Below are 23233 nucleotides of genomic sequence, written 5' to 3' on the forward strand. Positions count from 1 at the left end.
CACAAATTCAGATTGGGCAGGTTTTTTGATGATAAAAAGTCAACTTATGGATGTGTTAAGTTTGGGTTTTAGTGCCGTCACATGGACCAATAAGAAGCAACAAACAATTTCTCTTTCCTCTACAGAGGCTAAATACAGAGGGACAATCATGGTAGGTTGTGAAGTTGTTGGCTTTGTCGGATGCTTGGGGATATGTAGATGTCACAAGCAGGTTTGACAACTTTATTTGTTGATAACCAAGGTGTTATCAAGTTAGCTCGAAATCTTGTCTTCCATGAATGGATCAAGCATGTGGATGTTCACTATCACTACATATGACAGCTGGTTGAAGATGGGATAATTGACTTGCAGTGGATTTCTACAGCGGATCAAACTGCAAACATTCTCACCAAGCCTCTTGGTCTAGATAAGTTTGTCCAATTTACAGGACTACTTGGTGTTGTGGATAGATTTACCATTAAGGAAGAGTATTACGATAATATACAGTTTCTATTATTATTATTATTTAATGGTTATCTATTGTAATCTCTTGTGAATTTTAGAATGTTTCTAATATTTAGTTTCTTGTATGTAGAATAAAATATTTCTATTCTTTACGATTGTTTCCTAAGGAAACATCATTCATTTTTTTGTATATATTGATCTCTTGATCATTGTTAATATGAAGCAAATATTTACCAATTACTTTGTAATAAAGCCCAACCACACTAAAAAAAATCTCTTGTATTAAAACGATAAATGTCTAGGTACATTGCTTTCAAATGAATACTATATTATCACACAGAGCAATCACACACACACACACACACACACACATATTGAATTGAGAGACTCTTCATATCATAGCTAAAGGTCTCTTAATTTACTAAATGTGACTTTCTTCATATTTCCAAATGCATGTCTCTTCGCATGTCGCATGATTATTTATATATTAAAATATAAAATATTTACTTAGCATACATTGAATACCACATCATGTTCACTTGATTATAAGAAAGATACAAGACAAACATATTATCATAAGTCTCTGCACTAGCTGCTGATGTAATGCTGAGACATTATCCCAATTTCTAATGCAAGAGCATCTTGGGTTCTTTGGTGATCTTGCATTAACCAAAAATATTTCTTTCAGTTGTTCTTGTCAGTTGTTCGAGGAATGACCTTTATTCATGTTTCTTCTCTCCTTGTCGCTGGTTCCTTAATGTGGACCTATCGTGGATCCTTGTCCCATGTTCGTGAAACTTAATTTGATCATATGCGGGAGTTATCCTTTCCCTTTGTTTGTGGCATGTTCTTTCCTTACAGCTCGAGTAACGTGCGGGTTTTGCTTCAGCGAAGTTACGTGTGCTATCAAGGCTTTCTGTGGCCTTGTGAATCTCTTCTTGGTTCACGTGTGGACCTATCTTTGCCCCCGCATATGTTCTTTTTCTTAATTGTAAGGTCGCTGATTTCTCCTTTGGGGTAGGACCTATATTTGTAATAATTCACTTAACAGACTGACTTGTGGTCTTGCTGGTTATATATTTTGAGATCTAGGATTAGGATGGACAAAATGAAGTTAGATAGAAGGAAGATAGTAAGATTTAGCTCGGTAAGTCTGAGCTTCTAAGCTCGCAGATTGTATTTTGAATGTTTATGGCTGCAACTAGGTAGGCTTTCTGTTTGGCATGTTAATGGAAGATTGTCTCATCACATATGCATTGGATTCTATATACTTGTGGTTTCTCCTATATTGTTGGCTTTCGTGTGTAACTCTTAGCGAGGGTAGCTTGGGATTGCCTCCTTTGGCATCCTGGCCTTGCATTAGGTGGTATCAAAGCGAATGTTTCTTTCCTTACGAAGCTTGGATTGCGGAGAACCTTGTTGATTGGTTGTAGGGTGGTAGAATGAGTTTGTGACCTATAACTTGTAAAAGGTTATGATTCTTACATTAACTATTGTCAAAATGGCTCGAGGTAGAGGAAATGCAGATATTGCCTTTAGGGACATGTTGAGACAAATTGCAGCTAGACTTGAAGCTGTTGAGGCAACCCAGAGAAGAGTACATCTTGATGATGTTATTTATGAAGAAGAAACAATTGCACCTAATCTTGAACTTGAGGTAGAACAAGATGAAGAAAGACTCTTGAGAGCCTTGAGTAGAGCGAATTCCAAATCTTTTTTTGAACTTTCTTTTTATAGTGGAAAGCTGGATACTAATGTCTTGTTGGATTGGATCTCTGAGAACGAAAAGTTCTTTGATTAGGAAAGCATCCTCAAGGATAAAAAGGTGAAGATAACAACTACAAAGTTGAGAGGTCATGCTTCTCTTTGATGGGAACTCTTACAGACTGATAGTTAAAGAAGAGGAAAAGAAAAGATCAAGACTCAGGTAAAGATGGTTCGTAAGATGAATTTTTTTCCTTACTGCTGATTATCAAGTTAATTTATTGAGAAGAATACAAAATTTGAGACAAAAAGATATTGCTGTAAAAGATTATATAGAAGAACTCTATAAGTTGGACATTAGATTTGGACATGTTGATGACGAGGTTGAAAAGGTGCTAAATATTTGAATGGTTTGAGGAATCCTATATGAGATTATATTAGTTTTGTAAAGATGGAAATTGTTGAAGAAGCATACTTGTATGCCTTGAGAGTTGAAGAAATATTGCAAAGAAATATGAACATAGACAGAGAAAGAGGTGGAAGATTTCAGAGGAGCATAGGTAGATCTTATGGTGAATTAGTCGATCTGACAGTACACATCATGACAAAGGTAAATCAAAATGCAAAGGGAATAATGCTAACAAAAGAACAGGTAACTACACTAGAGGTAATTCTTCTACTTACCCTAGGAATAACAATAATGGAAAGAGAGAAGATAGATCTTGGTTTAGAGGAAGTTGTTTTAAATGTTAAGGACTTACAACTTTTGAATGTACTTTTTCTAGAAATAAGATAGGAAGTAGTAGAAGAAATGATTTGACTAAAGAGGAAGCTATTAATCCTCTGAATGAACTTGAAAATGGAGAGAACTTGATGATGAGAAGAACCTTGTGGAATGAGTAGTTGGATGGTGAACCTATTTTGAGGAAAAGTTTTTTAAAAACCAGATGTAAGATTGAAGGAAAATGTTGCAAAGTGATCACTGATAGTGGTAGTTCTAATAATTTGGCAAATGAGGAGTTGGTATCTAAGTTGAAATTGCAGAGATTGAAATACACTAACCCTTATCACATTGCTTGCATCAAGGATGAACATTAATTACTAGAAAGTGAATAATGCCTTGTGAAATTCAAGATTGGGAACTACTTTGATGAAGTTTTGTGTGATATTATGCCTATGGATTTTTGTCATATTCTTTTGGGAATACTTTGGCAATATGATAGAAAATCTTTACACGACGGTAGATTGAATCAATGCACTATTTGGGCTAATGGGAAGAAACAAGTATTGTTGCCTTTGATTGAGAAACCTGAAGAGAATCACTATACTACGGTTAGAGTTTTCTTGGTTGAAGGAAACCAATTTGTTAAGGAAATGAAGAGACTGAATGTTTGCTTCATTTTGATCCCTTAAAAGACTGGGAAACAAGATGAACTTGAGCATGTACCTGAGGTTAGATCTTTGTTGACAGAGTTTTAAGATATTATTTTTGATAATGTACTTGATGATATACCTCTTGTGAGAAGTATTAATCATTGTATGGATTTGATACCTATAGGTAGTTTGCCTAGTAAAGCACCACATAGACTAACAAATGTAGAGAATGAAGAATTGAACAGACAAGTGCATGAATTGCTTGAGAAATGTTTGATTAGAGAAAGTTTTAGTCCTTGAAGATTACTTGCTGTAGTGACACCTAAGAAGAATGGAGAATGGAGAATGTGTGTTGATTCTAGAGACATAAACAAAATAAAAATTAAGTACAAAGTTTCCTTGCCTAGAATGGATGACATAATGGATCGTTTGAGTGGAGCAAAATATTTTACAAAGATTGATTTGAAAAGTGGATATCATCAGATAAGAATCAGAGGAGATGAGTGGAAGTCTGCTTTAAAGACAAATGACCATTTGTATGAGTGGTTGGTTATGCCTTTTGTTTTAACTAATGCACCTAGTACTTTTATGAGGTTGATGAATGAATTTTTGAAGTTCTTGGCTAAATTTGTGGTTGTATATCTTGATGACATAATAATCTATAGTAAGAGAAAAGAAGAACACCTAATGCATATCAAACAAGTGTTGCGGAGGTTGAAAGAGGAACAGTTGTTGATAAATTTAAAGAAATGTTCTTTTACAAAAGAAGAGATTGTTTACCTTGGTTTTGTGATTCCTATTGATGGTTTGAAGATGGATCCTGAGAAAGGGAAAGCTATTCTTGAGTGGCCTACATTTGAGAGTGTTGGAGAAGTTAGATCATTTCATGGATTGGCAAGTTTCTATGGAAAGTTTATTAGAAATTTCAGTTTAGTTTGTAATGCTATGACTGAGACTATGAGGAGTGATGAAAATGAGTTCAAATGGACACACAAAGCAAACAAAAGATTTGAAACATTGAAAGAAAAGGTCACAAAATTACCTGTGCTAGCTTTGCCTGATTTTACTAAAGTTTTTCAAGTTGACGGTGGTGCTAGTGGAAGTGTAATTGGAGCAGTTTTGAGTCAAGAAGGTAAACTTATATCTTTCTTCACTGAGAAGTTGAATGATGCTAAGAGAAAATATTCAGTCTATGCCTAAGAGCTCTATGCTACTATATAAGCCTTGAAGAAATGAAGATATTACTTGTTGCTTAAGGAATTTGTGTTGTACACTGATCATAAAGCTTTACAGTATTTGGAAAGTCAGAATAAGTTGAATTAGAGACATATGAAATGGGTTGAGTATGTGCGAAACTTCTCTTTTTGTGTTGAAACATAGAAGTGGACAGTCTAACAAAGTAACATATGCTTTGAGTAGGAGAAGAAGCTTGTTGACAAATATGAGAGTGGAAGTGCTTGGTTTTGGTGATTTGATTAACTTGTATGAAACTGATCCTAATTTTGCAGAACCTTGGAAAGTTTGTAAGAAACAAATAACTGATGAGCAAGATAAGTAGGTTGATTATTTCATTTAGGAAGACATGTTGATTTAGGGAGTGTAGTTGTGTGTACAGAAAATATATTTAAGGAGAAACATAGTGGTGGACTTGCAAGACATTTTAGGATTGATAAGACAGTGAAGTTGATTTCAGAATCATACTTTTAGTTGCAGATATATAAAGATGTTAGGAAGATGGTAGAGAGTTGAAGAATTTGTCAAGTTGTTAAGGGAAGTAGTTAGAATGTTGGATTGTATACGCTTTTGATTGTTCCTTGTAAGCCTTGAGAAGATATTAGATGGACTTTGTTCTAGGATTACCTAGAACTCAGAGAAGTAATGATTCTATCATTGTAGTGATTGATAGATTTTCAAAGATGACACATCTCATACCTTGTAAGAAGACATCAGATTCATTAAACATATCAGATCTATTTTCCAGAGAGATTGTGAGATTACATGGATTGCCTAAGACTAATGTTTCATACAGAGATACTAAGTATACTGGGTACTTTTGGAGAATACTTTGGAAGAAGATAAATACTGAGCTTAAGTTTAGTTCTACATTTCATCTACAAATAGATGGACAAACTGAAGTTGTGAACATAAGTTTGGGTAACTTGTTGAGATGTTTGATTGGAGACAAAACTACTAATTGGGACTTGGTCTTCACACAAGCATAATTTGCATATAACATTTCAGTGAACATAAGTACTAAGAAGACACCTTTGAGATAGTAAATGGAGTGGACCCTAGAGGAAATACAGAGTTGAGGAACTTCAATACTCAGTTGAAACATTGTGCTGAAGTTGGGGAATTTGTGGACTTTATGAAGATTTTGCAGGAGCAAGTGAGGAGTAATTTGAATAACAATAATCAAGAGTATAAGGATAGAGCAGATAAGAAGAGGAGACACAAGATTTTTGAGGTTGGAGATGAAGTGATGGTACATTTGAAGAATGGGTTTCCTATTGGTACATATAGTAAGTTAAATTTGAAGAAATTTGATCCTTGTAAGATGTTGAGGAAATGTGACAGTTGAAATGCCTTTGAATTTGAATTACCTAATGACATGGATATTTCACCTATTTTTAATATTTCAAGAATTTACGAGTACTTTGAATCTGATGAAGAAACACTTGATAAACTTGATTATCGTAAGAAGAAGATAGAGGGAAACAACAAAATTTTGGATACCAAAGTCAGTAAAAGCACTAGAGGAAAAGATTACAAAGAATACCTAGTGTTATGGAAGAATAAACCAATGGAAGACAACCCATGGATATCGCAAAATGAGTTGGATTTTTATGATGCATCTCAGAACATCGGGGTATCTTGATGTGGACATCAATCTTTATTTACCCCAAGTGTCTGATGCAAGAGCATCTTGAGTTCTTTGGCAATCTTGCATCAACCAAAAATATTTCTTTTAGTTGTTCCTATCCGTTGTGTTGGTTACCGAAACCATAGATTGGAAATCCAAGAGCTTTGCCAGTTCTCCAATAGGATTAACCAATTAGTTTTAGCCAATGAACGAGAATAACCTTGATTCCTTTGCACTTTAGGCTTCACTACACCTAGACAGTTATACCTTCACCTTAAACCTTGATTGCTTGGTTTAAAGCTTTTCTATAGCAAGTTTAAACTTTGTATTATCAGAGCTTTTTGAGGATGATATCAACTTTATTTTACTTGACCCTTTTTAAATATACTATGCCGCAAATCGAATTGATGTCTTTCGTTTAATATGGTTGCTAAGTTATTTTTTGAATACCATATTGTTTTGCTGATACAATTGTCTTCGTATTTCTCCATTGAAAGAAAAAAAAGTGAGATTTAGACGGCCATGAGAATGGCGCCTCCCGCAACTTTGGTTATTATCCAATAGTGTAAGCGCAATTTCACTCCTTGTAGACGAAGGCTGTGTAAGATCAATGGGTGGCATTGGGTGAAAAGAAAGAGTATGTTGTATAACGCATAAGGAAACCAACATCCACATCTCTTTTGTCCTCCTATTCGACGAAAAACCAGGGAATGAATTCCTAAGTTGATGACATTGGACATTCACTGTTTGTGTATTGATGAAATCCTTATTCTTGCCTCTTGTTATCTTTTTCATTCTGTATAAGTGACTTTACTGAATGTGATATAAAATTTGTACAATGGTACTGGATGCAATATCAAAAGTTGAAGGTAATATGTATTATCAAACACTGAATTTTTCAACGATGAATGTCATTACCAATGCTGAAATGGGCTATAATATTTAGTACTCTCCTAGTGCCAGGTTGAGTGCGGTGTAACTGAACTGCTGATTGCCCTCCCTTGTTTGTACGTCCTTAGTATTTTAGCGGCAGCCAAGCATTAGTATGCACGTGTCAAGATTCGTATATATAACAATATAATGAAATGTTTTTTCTTTTTTGGGAATCTCTCTTACTCCTCTCTATAGCTATTGCTCAGAGTGTTGATTGCCTGGTCATTGATTGTTAGATATGTGGAATGGATTGATTAATCTCTGTCTAAATTTATTCTATGATGCCTAGATTGCTGTTGCAAGTTCTATTCTCCATATGATATAGTTAACCCAATGTACTGTAATATTGTACGTTGATTGGTCATTTAAGGGTATTCATCTATATGCCAAATGCTGATTGCAATCCATTCTTGAATGGGTCTCAAAAGTCTCCCTTTTATCCATTCCCCGATTCGTCTGTATGTATAATGTATTGGTCTCCAATTTGTTCCTTTCCATTTATAATTAGACCCCCACTGTGAGAAGAATCTGCAACTACTGTAAATATACGGTCACTTTGGACCTTGTCTATGAACTCACGGAAGTCACCATCGAGTTTTTTATGGTCTCCCAAACTTGACAATTCCGTTAGATGCTGCCTTTTCCATGACCCGTTTAATAACTGGTAACTTATGAATGATGTTGAAATTTATTGACTTCCAACATTTTTTCTTTGATGGAGGCCTTAATTTTTTGCAAAAAATTAAGGCTCCATCATGGTGTTTGAGGAATGGCCTTTGTTGTTTATGTTTTCTTTTTCCGTGCAGTTGGCTCCATAATGTGGACCTATTGTGGATCGTTGTCCTATATTTGTGGAACTTTTGATCATATGCGGGAGTTATCCTTTCTCTTTGTTCGTGGCATGTTCTTTCTTGGTAGCTCGAGTAATGTGCGAGTTTGGCTTCAACGAGGTTACGTGTGGTACCAAGGCATTCCACGGCCTTGGGAATCTCTTCTTGGATCATGTGTGGACCTATCTTTGTTCCCGTGGATGTTCTTTTGTTTAATTGTAAGGTTGTGGATATCTCCATTGGGACAGGACCTATATTTTGTAATAATTCTCCTGACAGGTCGACTTTTGGTCTTGCTAGCTATATATTTTGAGATCTAGAATTAGGATAGATAGAATAAAGTTATATAGAAGGAAGATAATAAGAATTGGCTTTGTAAGCCTGAGATTCTAAGCTCGCAGATTGTATTTTAAATGTTTATGGCTGCAACCAGGTAGGCCTTATGCTTGACATATTAATGGAAGATTGTCTCATCATATCTGCATTGGATTATATATAATTTCTTGTGGTTTCTCCTATAGTGTTGGCTTCCGTGTGTAACTCTTAGCGAGGGTAGCTTGAGATTGCCTCCTTTTGGCATCCTAGCCTTGCGTCAATTTCAACATATAGTAATATCAAAGGTAAAGATCTCTATTACAACTATAATCTTCAACACTCCCTCTTTGCAAGAGAGAGATCTTTAGTAAGGCAAACACACATAGCTGCAACCATAAATGTCAATAACAAATTCTCATCAGAGATGATCTCAATAAAAGCATAAGTTTAAAGTCGTGGAGTCACACACATGACTTACACCATGCCTACTTGTAGAGGGTGGATCCACCTACCTACTCGCAGAGGGTGGAATGTTTCACCTCAAACTACTACAAGAGGAGAATGCATTTCCACCATGCCTACTTGTAGAGGATGGATTGAGGACTTTCACCTCAGACTTCTCCTAGAGAAAAAGAATTTCCCCCACGCCTACTCGTAGAGGGTTGAAGCATCGTTCCTACTCGCCAAGGGTGGAACAAGGAATTTTACCTTGAACTTCTCTTGTAGAGAAGAACTCATCAACATGTATAACAGTGACTGAGATTTTATCTCAATAGAGACTCCCTCTCAGTAGAGATTGCTTTTATCACCACAATAAGATAGCTGATTCTAATTTGACAAAACATGCAGCTTCAGCAGTTACACTGCCACACGTGCTTGCAAAACATTCTCCCTTTGTCACGCAAACTCCCTTTGAAGCTGAATTGTATCCCTCTGCTTTCATTTCTTCCTCTTTAATGAAGGTATGTATCATCAAAATTCAGTCCGATGGCTGCAAGCAACATCTCCATTTTCATTTCTACAGTGTGCATGACTCTTGCATATAATCTCTCATCATCTCATTGCTTCTTCGTCCGCCCTGCAATCAAGAGAGATTAAGAAGAGAAATATAGAGATCAAAGCTTAAAGGCATACACTGTTCTCACTGATTAAAAAAAATACATGATCAACATTCAAAGGCGTAATTATAATATACTTATCTCTTTGTAGTCTAATCTTCCTTGAGAAAGATCTCAGTATGCATAACAAGGGTAATGATCATAACATAGGATCTCAGTACGCATAACAAGGGTAATGATCATAACATAGTATTGGTCATGCACATATTGAAAAATACAGAACCATAAAAATTGGTACCTATACATACAGACAACTCCCAATACATAGACAGGCAGACAACTCCTGATACACACCCAGGCAGGTAGCTCTCACTACTCACAAACACTAGCAGCTCCCAACACACACTCAGGCAGGCAGCTCTCGCCTAAGTCACGAAGTTCGAATTTGAATTCGAGTTCGTTGATCATAAAATTGAGATGAAGTTCGGCAGAGGTAATAATTCGGAAAAAACTCAACATTAAATTTAACTTACATAATTTTTTTAATTTTAAATATAAGTAATATATCCACATTATTGTCAAAATAGTGTGACATTGCTAAATAATTAAACAAAACAACTCAATATTATTTAAAAATAAATAAATTATTATAATTATATAAATGTCAAAAAAATCGGATGAAGTTCGGAAAGGGTAAAAATTCGCTGAAATTTGAACTTCATGGATGAAATTCGGCGTATCCTGTGACTTTGGCTTTCACTGTAGTCAAAAGCATCTCTTGATACACACATGCTACCAAAGCCAAAGAACACACATTTTACCACTATATAATAATAATAATAAACAAAGAATGACTAAGCTGCTTATCTACAAAGCTGCTTTTAGCATTCTGCAAACTGATGAATAGAGTAGCCAAAAAAAAATCGTCCAAATTAGATGCACAGAATATGTATCAAAAACTCCCCAGCTCAGCATATATACCAATACTTAATGGCTCACTACAGATGAAAAATGCTGCACAGAATTATTAACCAATGAACTTTCTATTATGCCCGATACCTATCTTGCCAAATAATAACCAGAACTCCATACCAAACTATAGACAATCTCTTTAATTTGACATAACTTCTGAAGGCAACCAATTGACACCAAGAAGGGAAAAGTAATCGATAAATATTATCCGAGCACCTAGAAGGAAAGAGAACTGATAGTATTAAAAGGTAGACAATAATAGAAAATGCATACATGGCTGCTGAGTCAACAAAATCCCAAAACAATTTACCAACTATAATATAAGAGTCTTCACACAAAAAGAACCCAACACGGACATGAGAGGAGGCAGAACGCTTAAAGTACCCAAACACAAGGAGAGTATGAACATAGAAGACGATTCATAAAACTTTAGTTGAAGGCAATAATTACTGAATACAACAGTGCAACTTCTAGAGAAATACAAGTTTTGTTAGGAACAACATGCTCAATAATCCACTCATCTACATATAAACAATGATCAGAGTTTACATCAACAGTAAGGAATTATATCTCAAAATATATGTCTCAGAATGAGATAAAGCTGTCACACATCCTCATAACTTCAATTAAACTCAATATACATTTTGAGGAATACAATTCTTTTATCCACTCGAACTTCAGGTTTGTGCCATTAATGCTAAGGCATTGGACATCAAACAACATCTTGATTCAAAGAGATGCAAGATGAACTCCTTAGCCGCCATAATACACTGAAAAGCAACATAGAGACTTAGTTAAAAACATGGGTGGAAGTCTGCAATAACGAGAAGCGATAGCAGCAACAACTTCCATTGGCAGGTGTTGATGAGCTTGTTCAGTCCAAGTTTTTGGATGAATAGGCAAGGAGGGCTAGGGAACTTAATCTGAAAGTTCGTGGCCTCCCATCCTCCACTGCTGACCCAGTTGATAAGTCGAATGCCTTCCTTTGAGGTCAGCTAGAGATTTTTGAGATTCCCATCGATAGAGCATGGATAGGGTATGATCCACACTTTTTATTAGATTTCTTAATACATCAGACAGGCTGCAATTTTTGAGGGCTTGTAGAAAGCTCTTCCCTTTACCATCTAAAATGTACCTTGATGAGGATTTCACCAAGTCACAGGTTAAAAAGTTTAAACATAGCCGAAGCTTAGTTGCTGCAGCCTGTTTGGAGGGTAAATCGGTAGTTATCTGCAACTTAAGGTAGTTATCAGAGATTGTCCTCCACCTGGTTGGGAATCCAGGTCAGCTCCCCTGGCCAAATGATGCTTAGTGGGTGGGGATGGGGTGGTGAGGTCTAGTGACTCCTTGATTGTTCATTGTTGGAACGGTAATGACACTCTTTGGTCATTGGCTGGTCTTTTTATGGATGTCATTGGCACTGCAAATGTTATTCTTGTTACTGAGACACATGAGAGTCCAACCTGTCCCCTTTTCGAGATTACTGGGTATTAGTGGCTTTTTGCTCATCAAGATGAGGTTAGGTTTTCTAGGGGTGTCAGAGGCTCGAGCAGGGTTGCCTACCTCATATGCGATGGCCTCGTCAGCATGACGACTTTTATACATTTTGATAGCCTTGCTAGATTCATGAGGGTTCACATTAGAGGCAGACTGGACATAGATCTTTTCATTGCTATTTGTTGTTTTTTGCCGACTACTTCTCCATATGTAGTTCATTGTCTCGAGGGGGACCCATTTGATGACCTCGGTGATTGGATTGACAAATTTTTTTACTTTGGGAAACTTGGTTATTTTAGGGGACTTCAACGCCTATACTAGAGATCTTTGGGCTCCTTTTCATGATCAGTGGATAGAATCCCTATGTACTTTTGAGTTAGATAGTGATATGATTGGTTGCCAATATTCCTCTGATGACATCGATGGCCCCTTGACATGGTATGGTAGACATCTCCATCTCTGTGAGTCTTTTGCTCTCGTGGTTCTTAACAAGCTCCCTTGCTTCCCTGGCTCGAAGTTGTTTACTTGTTGGCCTAGGTGCTAGTGTCGTTGACTATGTCCTTGCCTGCACCTCCCTCATCCTCTTCACTAGCCGCTTCTCCATCTCCCGCCTTCCATTGGGTGACCACTCCCTCTCTCTCACCTTGCATGTCCCTCTCTTCACCTCCCCTCCCACCCCCGTCCTCCCCCCTGCCCCTTTGTGCTGCCCTTGCCTACCTGCACCACTTTTTCCTTCGTTGACACTAGTCATGACCTCTTCATCAACCACCTTAGACGCGCTCTTCGGACCGCTCCCTTCATGGACTCTTCTGGTGCTTCCACCGTGTTTGACCTCATGTCCACAACAATTTGGGAGTTTGTCGTCCTCTCTTTCCTGCATTCCTCTACCCCCCTTGTGGAGTGTTCCCCCCCACCCCAGTTCCCATCCCTGAATCACTGGCTTGATGACGACTGTAAATTCTTCCATTGCCTTATTTGTTCCACCTTTACCTATCAGGATCCCTCCTCTCGGGTTAGGCTCTCCTATCGTAGCTCCCTTTGCTGGAAGAAGCATCTTTTCTACCTCGAGCAATGTAGGTCCCTCAGCTCTTCCCTTTGGGCCTTCCTGAAGCACTTTTGGTGCACATTCTTTCCCGTCACTCCACTTTCCCCTCTGACCTGGTTTTCAGCACCCTCATCTCCTACATCATCACCCTTTATGGCATTCTTGGTCAACCTACCTTTTGCGTCACCGCCCCACCCCCCTCTTTACCATATCCACCATTGTCAAGGTCATTAGAGCCATGAGTTGTAGTAAGGCTATAGATGAGGAAGGGTTCCAGCAGAGCTCTTCAAGTTGGGGATTTTAGTTCTTGGTTTGTTTCTTGCTGATCTCTTTAACAAAGTGTTGTGTATTGGCTTTCCGTCGTCTTGGTTTCACCATATTATTCACCAGATCCACAAGGCTGGGCCGACCTTTGATCTAGGTAATTACATGACCATTATGATTGGGCATACCTTTTCCAAACTCTATGCCAACAATTTTGCACTTATTCTCACGAGACAGCTGGATAGATTAGGTTGCAAGGCTAGAGGCCAATCCGGTTTCAAAGCGGATTTTCAAACTATAGATCATATTAGCACCCTTAGGACCATCATTGAGGAGGCTCGACACCACTTGGAAAAAGTCTACAACTGCTTTGTAGACATTCGCTTGGCCTTTGATTTTGTCCCCTAGTCGACATTATTTCAAAGACTCAAAGATATTGGGGTCTTTGAGGTTCTGCTCATGGCCATCATGAAACTTTATGAGAGGGTTGTTGATCGTATTAGGACTCCTCTAGGCTTCTTTGATTTCATTCAACATTCTATTGGGGTCAAGTAGGGCTGCCTGCTTTCTCCTATGTTGTTTGGTATATACATTGATGAGATTGAGTCCTATTTAAGGAGCTTCTTGCTTCTTGAGGACGACGTTATCTTCACTAGGTCTTGATTTCCATCATTCTCTTTGCTGATGACATGGTGTTGTTGTCCTCCTCCCCCTATGGGTTACAACGTCTTTTGAAGGGTTGACCTACTTTTGTGATTCTCGACAGTTGGTGGTTAACTTGGGTAAGACTTGAGTTATGATTTTCAATTGCTTGAAAACCTCTCATCTCCACTTCTTTTTTAGAGGGGATTGAGATTGAGATGACTTCAAGCTGTACCTATTTGGGAATCAGATTTTTTGGGCTGCGTTTTAGTTTAAGTCAGGCCATGATGCTACAGGTCAACAAGGAGCTCGATTCACTTGCTTTACATGAGAGACTGCTTCAGACATCATTTCTAGCATACCACGTCTAAGATGTATATCTTAGACTCCCTGGTTAGACCTACTGTCCTTTATGGATTGACCGTTTATGGGCCCTCCTTGTTGGCCGCTGATTGGCCTTCGGTGGAGAGGGTTCAAACTCTTCTTTTGCGCCTCATCCGTTGTCAGTCGACTACTCTTACCAGTATTATCTTGGCCGAGTTTGATGCTCATCCCTTCATACTTTGTACATACTTTGATCTGATTGGCTACTTCACAACTCAAGGGCTTTGTGGACTCTATTGATGGCAAAACCGTTATTCCTACTTGGCATACTGTTCCTCAGCTTCGATTGCAGCTTCAGACCCTATTGGTTGCGCTTAGTGTTGGTACGCTCAGGCATCCAGTCTCCTCAGCTCTGTGGGTATTGATATTGACTGCCTCCCTCCCTTTTAGTACTCTCTGGACATTCCCACTCATCTCCACACCTCTTAGTCGGAATTGAATGAGATTTCTCAGATGGACATCTACAGGAGGTTTGTTCATGTTATTTGGGTCAACCCATCAAGGGGCCTTTGCCAGTATATGGCTCTTCTATGCAGAGCACTATATTGACATTCAGGATGATATTATTGTTCGACCTTACTACACCTGGCAATGGCCCCTTGCCTTACATATCTAGTTAGGCTCCTTTAGAGTTGGCTCTCACTGGCTCTGAAATCAGACAGATCACGAAAGCAGCAGAGATGAGTGGATTTGTCAGTGCTGTGACATAGGTGTGGGTGAGATGAAGATCCATTTCCTATTCTATTGATCGATATACTATGAGATTCGAGGGAGGTTCCATTGCCTATTCAGAGAGTGCAAGTCCCTGTCCTCCTTTAGGTATGATGATCAATGATTCCTTGTACTCCATCTCCAGGAGGCTTTTTGTCTTCAGGATCTCACTCTTTGGGAGTTTTCTCCCTCTAGATCTGCGTCCTTTCATCAACTTATTGCTTCCTTCTTCACCTTGGTTACCTCTCCTAGAGGAACCAAGTGGTTTGGGGGCTCGTCCACTGCTACTCACATTAGATCAGTGAGACTGCGCAAAGATCACACACACATGCACCATCAGTGACAGTGGCCCTCCTTTCTCCGGCGATGGGATCAAACTTCTTTTCACACGGATAGTTATCCTTTGGTCTTGAGCTACTTTATGATGACTGGGAACCGCTAGTTTGCGGTTTTGGAGTCTCTTTTGTATAGGGTGGTTTCTCTTTGTTTGCTTCTTACTCTGTTGGTTTCCTTATTTTTTGACACTGTTTGGTGGTCCTGCTGCCTTCTGGCCTCTGTTTGTACTTTCAGTCCCTTAGGCCCATTTGTGGTCTCTTGTTGGACATTAATATCTTATCTTATATTATCACCTTGATTCAGATTTGACCAAGATGATCACATTGACTTGTAACTCTTGAAAGGACGATAGAGATAGATTACTAAAGATGCACCTTTCTACACTATGAAAGAACGATTCAGATGAATCAAGGAAGCTACTAAAGATGCACCTTTCTACAATATGAAGGAACAATTCAGATGAATCAAGGAAGCCATTTTAGTTACATCTTGAATGGTCTCCACCAATAATATGAAACATAAATTATAATATTATTATTGCAGAAAGAGACAGACTGACAAAGGAGACTCATGGTGACAATTATAAATATCACCACAAATGTTAAAGAAAATTAGCTACGATACAAAAACGGAACATAGATTGTCATATTGGCAACATATATATTGAGACAGCATATACAAGGATTCCAAGTAAACTGAGAATGAACGGTGACATAAAATCATATATGAAAACTCCACAAACAAATTATTTCGAACATAATTAACTGTCAAAGGCAAACAGAGATATTATTTCTTGCATGCACGATGCTTAGAATTTGCAATGCACAACTAGAAGTCAAATGAACACTAGAGTCTTCAAAGATAATAACATCCTTCAAGTCAGAGGATTCAATGGTAGAGAGTAGAACGATGCACAACAACAAAGTGACACAGGTAGAAAAATGAAAAACATTAAGGAAGATGTAACATGCAGATACCAGAAATTGAACACTTCAAATTGCCTACAAGATACTCAAGCAATATGAACAGGTACACGAATTAAAAAACAAGAGAAACTCTTTTATTGCTGTTATCAAACCGAGCTCTGATAGCATGTCAATGTTTAGCCCAGAAATAAAGATAAACAACAAGAAACAAAAGAAAAATACAAAAGGCACATGAAGATGAAACAATTTATCCTGGGAAACCCTCCAACTTGAGGGAAAGACAGAGCCACACAAGAAAATATCTCTTTTATTAAAATAATAAATCTCTAGGTACAACGCTTTCAACTGAGCACCATATATATTGAATTGAGAGACCCTTCATATTATAACTAAAGGTCTCTTCATTTACCAAATGCATGTCTCTTCATATTTCCAAATGTGTGTCTCTTCATATTTCCAAATGCATGTCTGTTAGCATGTCGCTTGATCTTTAACATAATAAAATATCAGATATTTACTTAGTACACATTGGATGCCACATCGTGTTCACTTGATTATAAGAAAGATACAAGATGAAAATATCATCACAAGTCTCTTACTAATTGTTGACGCAATGTCAAGGCATTATTGATTCTCAATTTCAACATATAGTAATATCAGAGGTAAAGATCTCTATCACAACTATAATCTTCAGCAAATATGCCTAAGACAATAAGGCCGTATGGAATAATTTGTAACAGAATTCCAAAAGATATTTGCCATGGTGGTGGATATTACCGAAAGTAGACTAAAGATTTTATTCATTGAAGGATTCCAAATCACTCAGTGGACTGGTTTGATCTTTTGAACCGTCTTCCTTACAGTATGCTATTTGAAGGGCCTTAAATTTGGAAGGCTTAACACCTAAGAACAGGACCTATCACAAGGGATCACACAAGCAACCCTTTAATAGGAATAACCAGAAACTAAAAGCATTACCTCCTCAATCATACAAGGAGGATGAATCTATGGGAGAGATTTGAAAGAACTTATGCTTCCATTGTAGAGAATCATTGAAGTTGGATAATCAATGCTCCAAGAAGGGACAACTTTGCCACATAGAAGCAATAATGAGTGACAAATCTGAGGAGAATTTGAACCCGAAAGAAAGAAGACGAAATTAGATGACAAAGAGATTGCCTGTGGTACATTGGCCACCTTTCATTGGTCCCAAGTATCAACCCTATAGAATTCATAGTGTTTTTACAAGGACAAAAAGTAACTATCTTTGTGAATAGTGGTGCTATACATAATTTCATTGTTGAAGGTTTAGTAATGAGGATGAAATTAAATATGATTTAAAAAAAAGTTTTCGAGGTAGTTATGGTAGATGAACTCACTTGCACACAATCAATTTGACAACTTAGAATTACCTTGGGGAGACATCACTACCTTGGGGAGACTTCAAATAATTGAAGATTTCTAGTAGTAAACCATGAGCAACATGGATTCCATAATGTGCATACAACGGTTACATTTCTTAGGTAGATATTATCAAGATTTTCAACTTAGTTTTCAACATAATGGCTGAAAAGTAATTTTGCAAGGTCTACTAGATGGGTTTCCAAGGGTGGTGTCATCAAAATGATGGAAAGAACTTCTAGACACAGGCAAGTAAAGTGGGCAGCACCATGTATGATCCCTGATAGATCTTCGTCCTAAGAAGGGAAACCTACTACACACACGAATGGTCAATTCACTTGTGAAATGCGAGTTGATTGGATTGTTAATACTAATTTTTAGGTGATCAATCACATGTCCATAGTGGGGGTAGATTGACTTTTAGTACTTTGATAATATTTTTAATCTGGGTATCGTGTAATATTTGTTTTATTATTTTATTTTATTTGTAATAATTACTGACCTAAGATTTTAATTCCTAACATTAACTATACCCTTGTCAATTTTCCATAGGGATTTAAACTACTGCTTTTAGGGTTTGACATCTGCTAGACTGGGGCTAAAATTTGCAAATCTTTATTTTTCTCAAGACATGGCATCAAACCTTGTTTTGTTCTATGTGTAATAATTAATGACCTGAGATAGTAATTTCTAGCATTAACTATATCCTTGTCATTTAGCCATAGGAATTTCAACTACTGCTTTTAGGGTTTGACATTTGCTAGATTGGGGCTAAAAATTTGCAAATCTTTCTTTTTCTCAAGGCATGACTTCAAACCTTGCTCTAACAGGATGTGCAGTTCTTGATTCTTTTGTGATGCTTCGTCTCCTTTCTATCACATCTCTTGAGATGTATGTTCATCCTCCCTCCTGTTTCATTTAAAATTCCCTTTTCTTCTTTCACTCTTCCTTTCTGCTCTATGTTTTGGCTTAATCTTTGTCATTTGCCTTCTGATAATTATCAAGCCGATTCAACTGTATTATCCATTTTACAATTTTTTTTCTCAATGCAATATTGGATATTCTGACCATCAAAATGTCTTATGTTTTGGACATATTGATTAGATATTTTTTGTATTTTGCATTTCAGTGCATTATTTTGGAGTACCTGAGTGGCAGTATTTGAGTAGGGGCAGAGGGAAATTTGCAAGAGGTTCATTGGTACAAGCAGAGCCACAAGGGAGATGTGGTTTTTTTTATATGTTTCTCAAATGATAATACATAAAGCTGTTCAAGTGCTTTTTATGTAAGAATATTTTTGAGTGACCATACTTTAGACACACATCCAACATGAAATGTGGACAGTGGACAAGTGGAAAAACATGTAGTCACATGTGAAAATTTGAAGCAAGTGAAAAGATAGGTATACAAATATAAGTAAAAGATAGTTGGACTGTATGCAACTGTTAGATGCATGCATCTCTATTCTTTACTGCTGAATAATAAAAGATTGAATTTGCAGACAACTTATTTGGATAGTGTGACTGTATTACCATTATCACTTAGGAGTAGGCTATGAGTTTTAGAATTTAGATATAACAATTATAGTTACTATAGAATGAAACTTGCAATTTTAAATGTCACTGTAGTTATCTATCAATTTGAGACTCTTTACTCTTTCTTTGTGTTTTCTTTTTTTCTGTGATTGGCATGATGTTTTGTGTAGGATGCTTTCATTTGAATACCACCATCTCATGGCTTTTTTAAACATTGATAATATTTTCCTTTTTCTATTGTAATTTCATAAACTGATGCATATAGAAGGATACAGTGCATATGTATAGCATGACAAGGTGTATACATGCAAAATGTGCCAGGAACATGCACATCCTCTTTGTATGATTAGGAAACTAATATCATTGTGACTATAAATGAGATATATTACAAAAATGTGTGATAGTCACTGTCTGTGAATGCTATAAATTACATGCAAGGTCTAGTCGTCATTAATTGTTTATATGCAACTAATGACTATATGATAAGATCATAAATGGTTCAGTTTTGTTTGACATGCATGGATTGTTTATAATTTTTATTTTTATTTAAATGCAGATATCAATGCCACAAAAATATCTTGCCATTTGCATAATACAGATGATTGTTTTTTAAACGGTCAAAAGCAGCTAAGGGTCTGCATCCATTTATATTAAAACTTTAAAAAATCACCTAATGTAAGTGGCTATCAGCAATATCTTTCTGATCATTGCATATCTTTAGAGTTCCGTATTGTAGACTGCATAATCAAGCTACTACTTATAACATTTAACAAAATGTCCCACATTATTTGGGACCTCATACATTGGAAAAATGTCCTACAAGACCCTAGACTGCTTCATCCCTATATACAGAGATAGACATACAGACCTATCAACAGAGGTTGGACACTCTAATATAGGAAAATTCTGACAGAGAAGACAAGGGAAGGCTACCTATTTCTTTGACTATAGTTTCTTTTCAAACCTAACCTTCATTGGGCAAGAGAGACCACATGACATGCACCCAAGCTCCGCGTCTCCTTCTGCTGTTAAGAAACTCACCACATCAGACAACCATTAATGTGCATAGGGAAGGCAATGAGTACTGACTGACGGGTTGGCCAACCTGTCCGCAGTTTCATTGCCTTCCCTATGCATGTGTTACTTTGAAGTTTTCAAACGTTCTTGCCAACTGGCATATCAAACTTACCCACTTTTGGAGTTCCAATAGTGGGCGTATTTTTTTGCAAATATTATTGACAATATTTAGGGAATCTCCTTCTAGATGCAGTTTTACAACTTTTCATCCTACAGCATTCCAATTCAATTCAGAGCCGCCATGAATTCGGCCTCATTATTGGTAGCAATTCTGAGCTTGACCAATCTTTGAGCTAAATTTTTTCCCGTGTGATCCCTAGTAATGCAAGCAGCCTCACTGATACCTGGGCTCCCTTTGGAGGCACTATGAGAGTTGATCAGTCCTATTCTGGGGCTGTCCATGTTAGTTGAATATGAGGGTTCAGAGGAAGATCAATAATATATATGAATCTTATGTTGTTATGTTTGACTCTATTCTCAAATAAGTGTTGTGGCAGGCTCCAAAAGTGCCCGAGATTCTTGTTTAACTTGTTTAAAACATTTTCTATAGGATAGAGGTTAATGCTTGCAGACAACATTCTAGCTTCTGTATAATTTCAAATTTATGTGTTTGGTTCCTGTGCCAAACTAGGAAGGAATTGTTACTGGTTAGTAGGTTCATAGCTAGTTGGGAATGCTGGTGAGCTGCAATGGAAAATGCTAAGCTTTTGAGATTGGTTGCATATGCTTTTACAAGAGGACAAACATGTTATATTATTTTCTTTATAAAAAATCTACATTCATTTTGTAAATTTATATTATTTTCTGTTTAAAAAATGGATACATCTTAAGCTTTTGATAGATACAGTTGGATTCTTTGAAATGGGCGAGGTAACATCCTACATGACAGGTGATGAGAGGACATATTTCTTAAGCTTTTGATAAATGACAAAAGAGTGACTGCCATAGCTCTACCTAATATCTCAAAAAACAATATTCTATGAACCCAAACATCCAAGAAGATGACCAAGATAAAAGAGAGAACTTGCAATCATATGCATGTAGCATGTCCTTCTACATACACCTCTAAATGCTAACTATTCCAAGTTGATCTCCTTCACAACTCCAAGGGAAAAGCCACAACAACATCCAAAACCGTTCAACCTCAAGAGATCAAACATAACATAATGTAAGGTATCTACATGGATGTAAAGCCTTTCAAAGAAGATCAAGCTACTAAATTATCCCACTACCATCTCCTACTATAATAAATGAAAAAAACAACTCAAGACAATCATGCTATCCATCTCTCACAATGAATCTTGTAGAATCATCTAACCGTAGCTCACAATCCATGAGTTTGAGAGAAAAGCATAAAACACCCTTAGAGAAATAATGTGCAATACCTCTCAAGCGATCAATTGCCAAGTAGATCAAGAAAGGGGAATGAGAATGCTCCTCCAAGATTTGCAAGTCATCATGACTTACCTAAGAACAATTTCCTAATATGTCTCTATTGAACTCATGTCTAGTCAAGGTGTAACCTCCTCAGACTTCCTATTGAAATCTCATCAGGAGTATCCATCTCAACATGTCTCTTATATCAAGAGAACTTTAGCCTTACTTAACTCTCTATGTATCCATGAGTACTAGTAAAAGATCAATTCATGCGAAACTCATCAAACCACTGTGAAAGCTCCAATTATCTAAATCAAGAACCCATCATGATATCATGATCTACCATCCCCTCTTTGGAGATCACAAGCTCCAAGCGAACATACCATGGTCTTAAGAGAAATGTACCATGTCAAACCTTTAACATGCAATCAAGAGTGACCGTGACATAGCACCAACATACTCTAAACCAACATCACCTATCAATCACCACCAACACATCAACCAAAGGCTTTGAGAGTCCTCCATGACTCTAAGATGTTACACATCTAGAAACAATGTACATGCAAAGTTGAAGGGTCCTTTTTGCACCAACAATATCTAAGAATCCCTCCAAAATCATTTACGTCACTAAAGAAGATCACCTTCACCACATGATAAAAACATAATCTTTGCTAAAGCTCTAAATGTTGAGAAAGGTGGGTAGGATCAACTAAAGAAAGATGGGCACTAGGTGAAAATGACTCATTACAAGGGAAGAATGAAAGAAACTAGGCTAGGGTAAGGAAAGGAAAAATGTAAATATTGTTGAAGGAAGATATTACAAATAAATACTATAATGTTTGTGAGTTTGATTGAATATGTGAGGCAAAATATTAAAGATGAATAGTTTGAATAAATGCCGAATTTGGATAGAGAAAGGAAGTTGGTCATTTCTTTGAAGTTGATATAAAGTACAAATCAAAAAATAAACTTATGGGAAAAAATGAAGGTCATTTGAGAATCAAATATGAAGAGAGGAAAATTGAAACATGATAGTTGAAGAATCAAAATGAATTTAAATTTGAAACTATTACACAAGAAAATATTGAAGGAGAGAAAAATGCGCTTACATCATACAACAAAGAAGAAAGAGGTTATATTTCCCAAATGAAATGCAAGGAGACAATTTGATGAAATCTAAATATGTTGCGAAGGATGAGGAGAGAAAATAATTTAGGGGGAAAAGAGAGAAAAAATGAAGAAATAATTGATTCAAACAAACATGATCATTGATAAGTAGGAGATATTTGTCCACAAGAAGTCAAATTATGGTATTACTATTAGGATTCATTTCCATAGTTATTTGAAATAAACTCATTGACCCATGGTTCATGAGAAGTGGTTCATATGAACCCCTCTCTCATGAGAATGAATCGAGCTCTTAGCACTCATTGGATCGAGGTGATGCTCACAAAGGTGAAGCACTAGGACTTTTCGGGAGGTCACCCATCCTAGTACTACTTGAGTTTGAGTGCGCTTAATTACAAAGTTTCTTCCATAGTTAAA

At 37.0% G+C, this 23233-nt stretch overlaps 1 long non-coding RNA gene across 1 annotated transcript in view; it reads left to right on the plus strand.

The window, feature by feature from the left end:
* The window catches only part of LOC149530838 (uncharacterized), a 31252-nt gene extending 12048 nt beyond the window's left edge, over nucleotides 1–19204 (plus strand). The window contains exon 2 of the long non-coding RNA XR_016359060.1: nucleotides 18829–19204. This is a non-coding gene — a long non-coding RNA (uncharacterized LOC149530838). The remainder of the gene's footprint in view (nucleotides 1–18828) is intronic.
* Nucleotides 19205–23233: the final 4029 nt, after the last annotated feature.

Source organism: Cupressus sempervirens, chromosome 11, assembly GCF_028749045.1.
Source record: "Cupressus sempervirens isolate cs-2001-9-10 chromosome 11, ASM2874904v1, whole genome shotgun sequence".
NCBI lineage: Eukaryota > Viridiplantae > Streptophyta > Pinopsida > Cupressales > Cupressaceae > Cupressus > Cupressus sempervirens.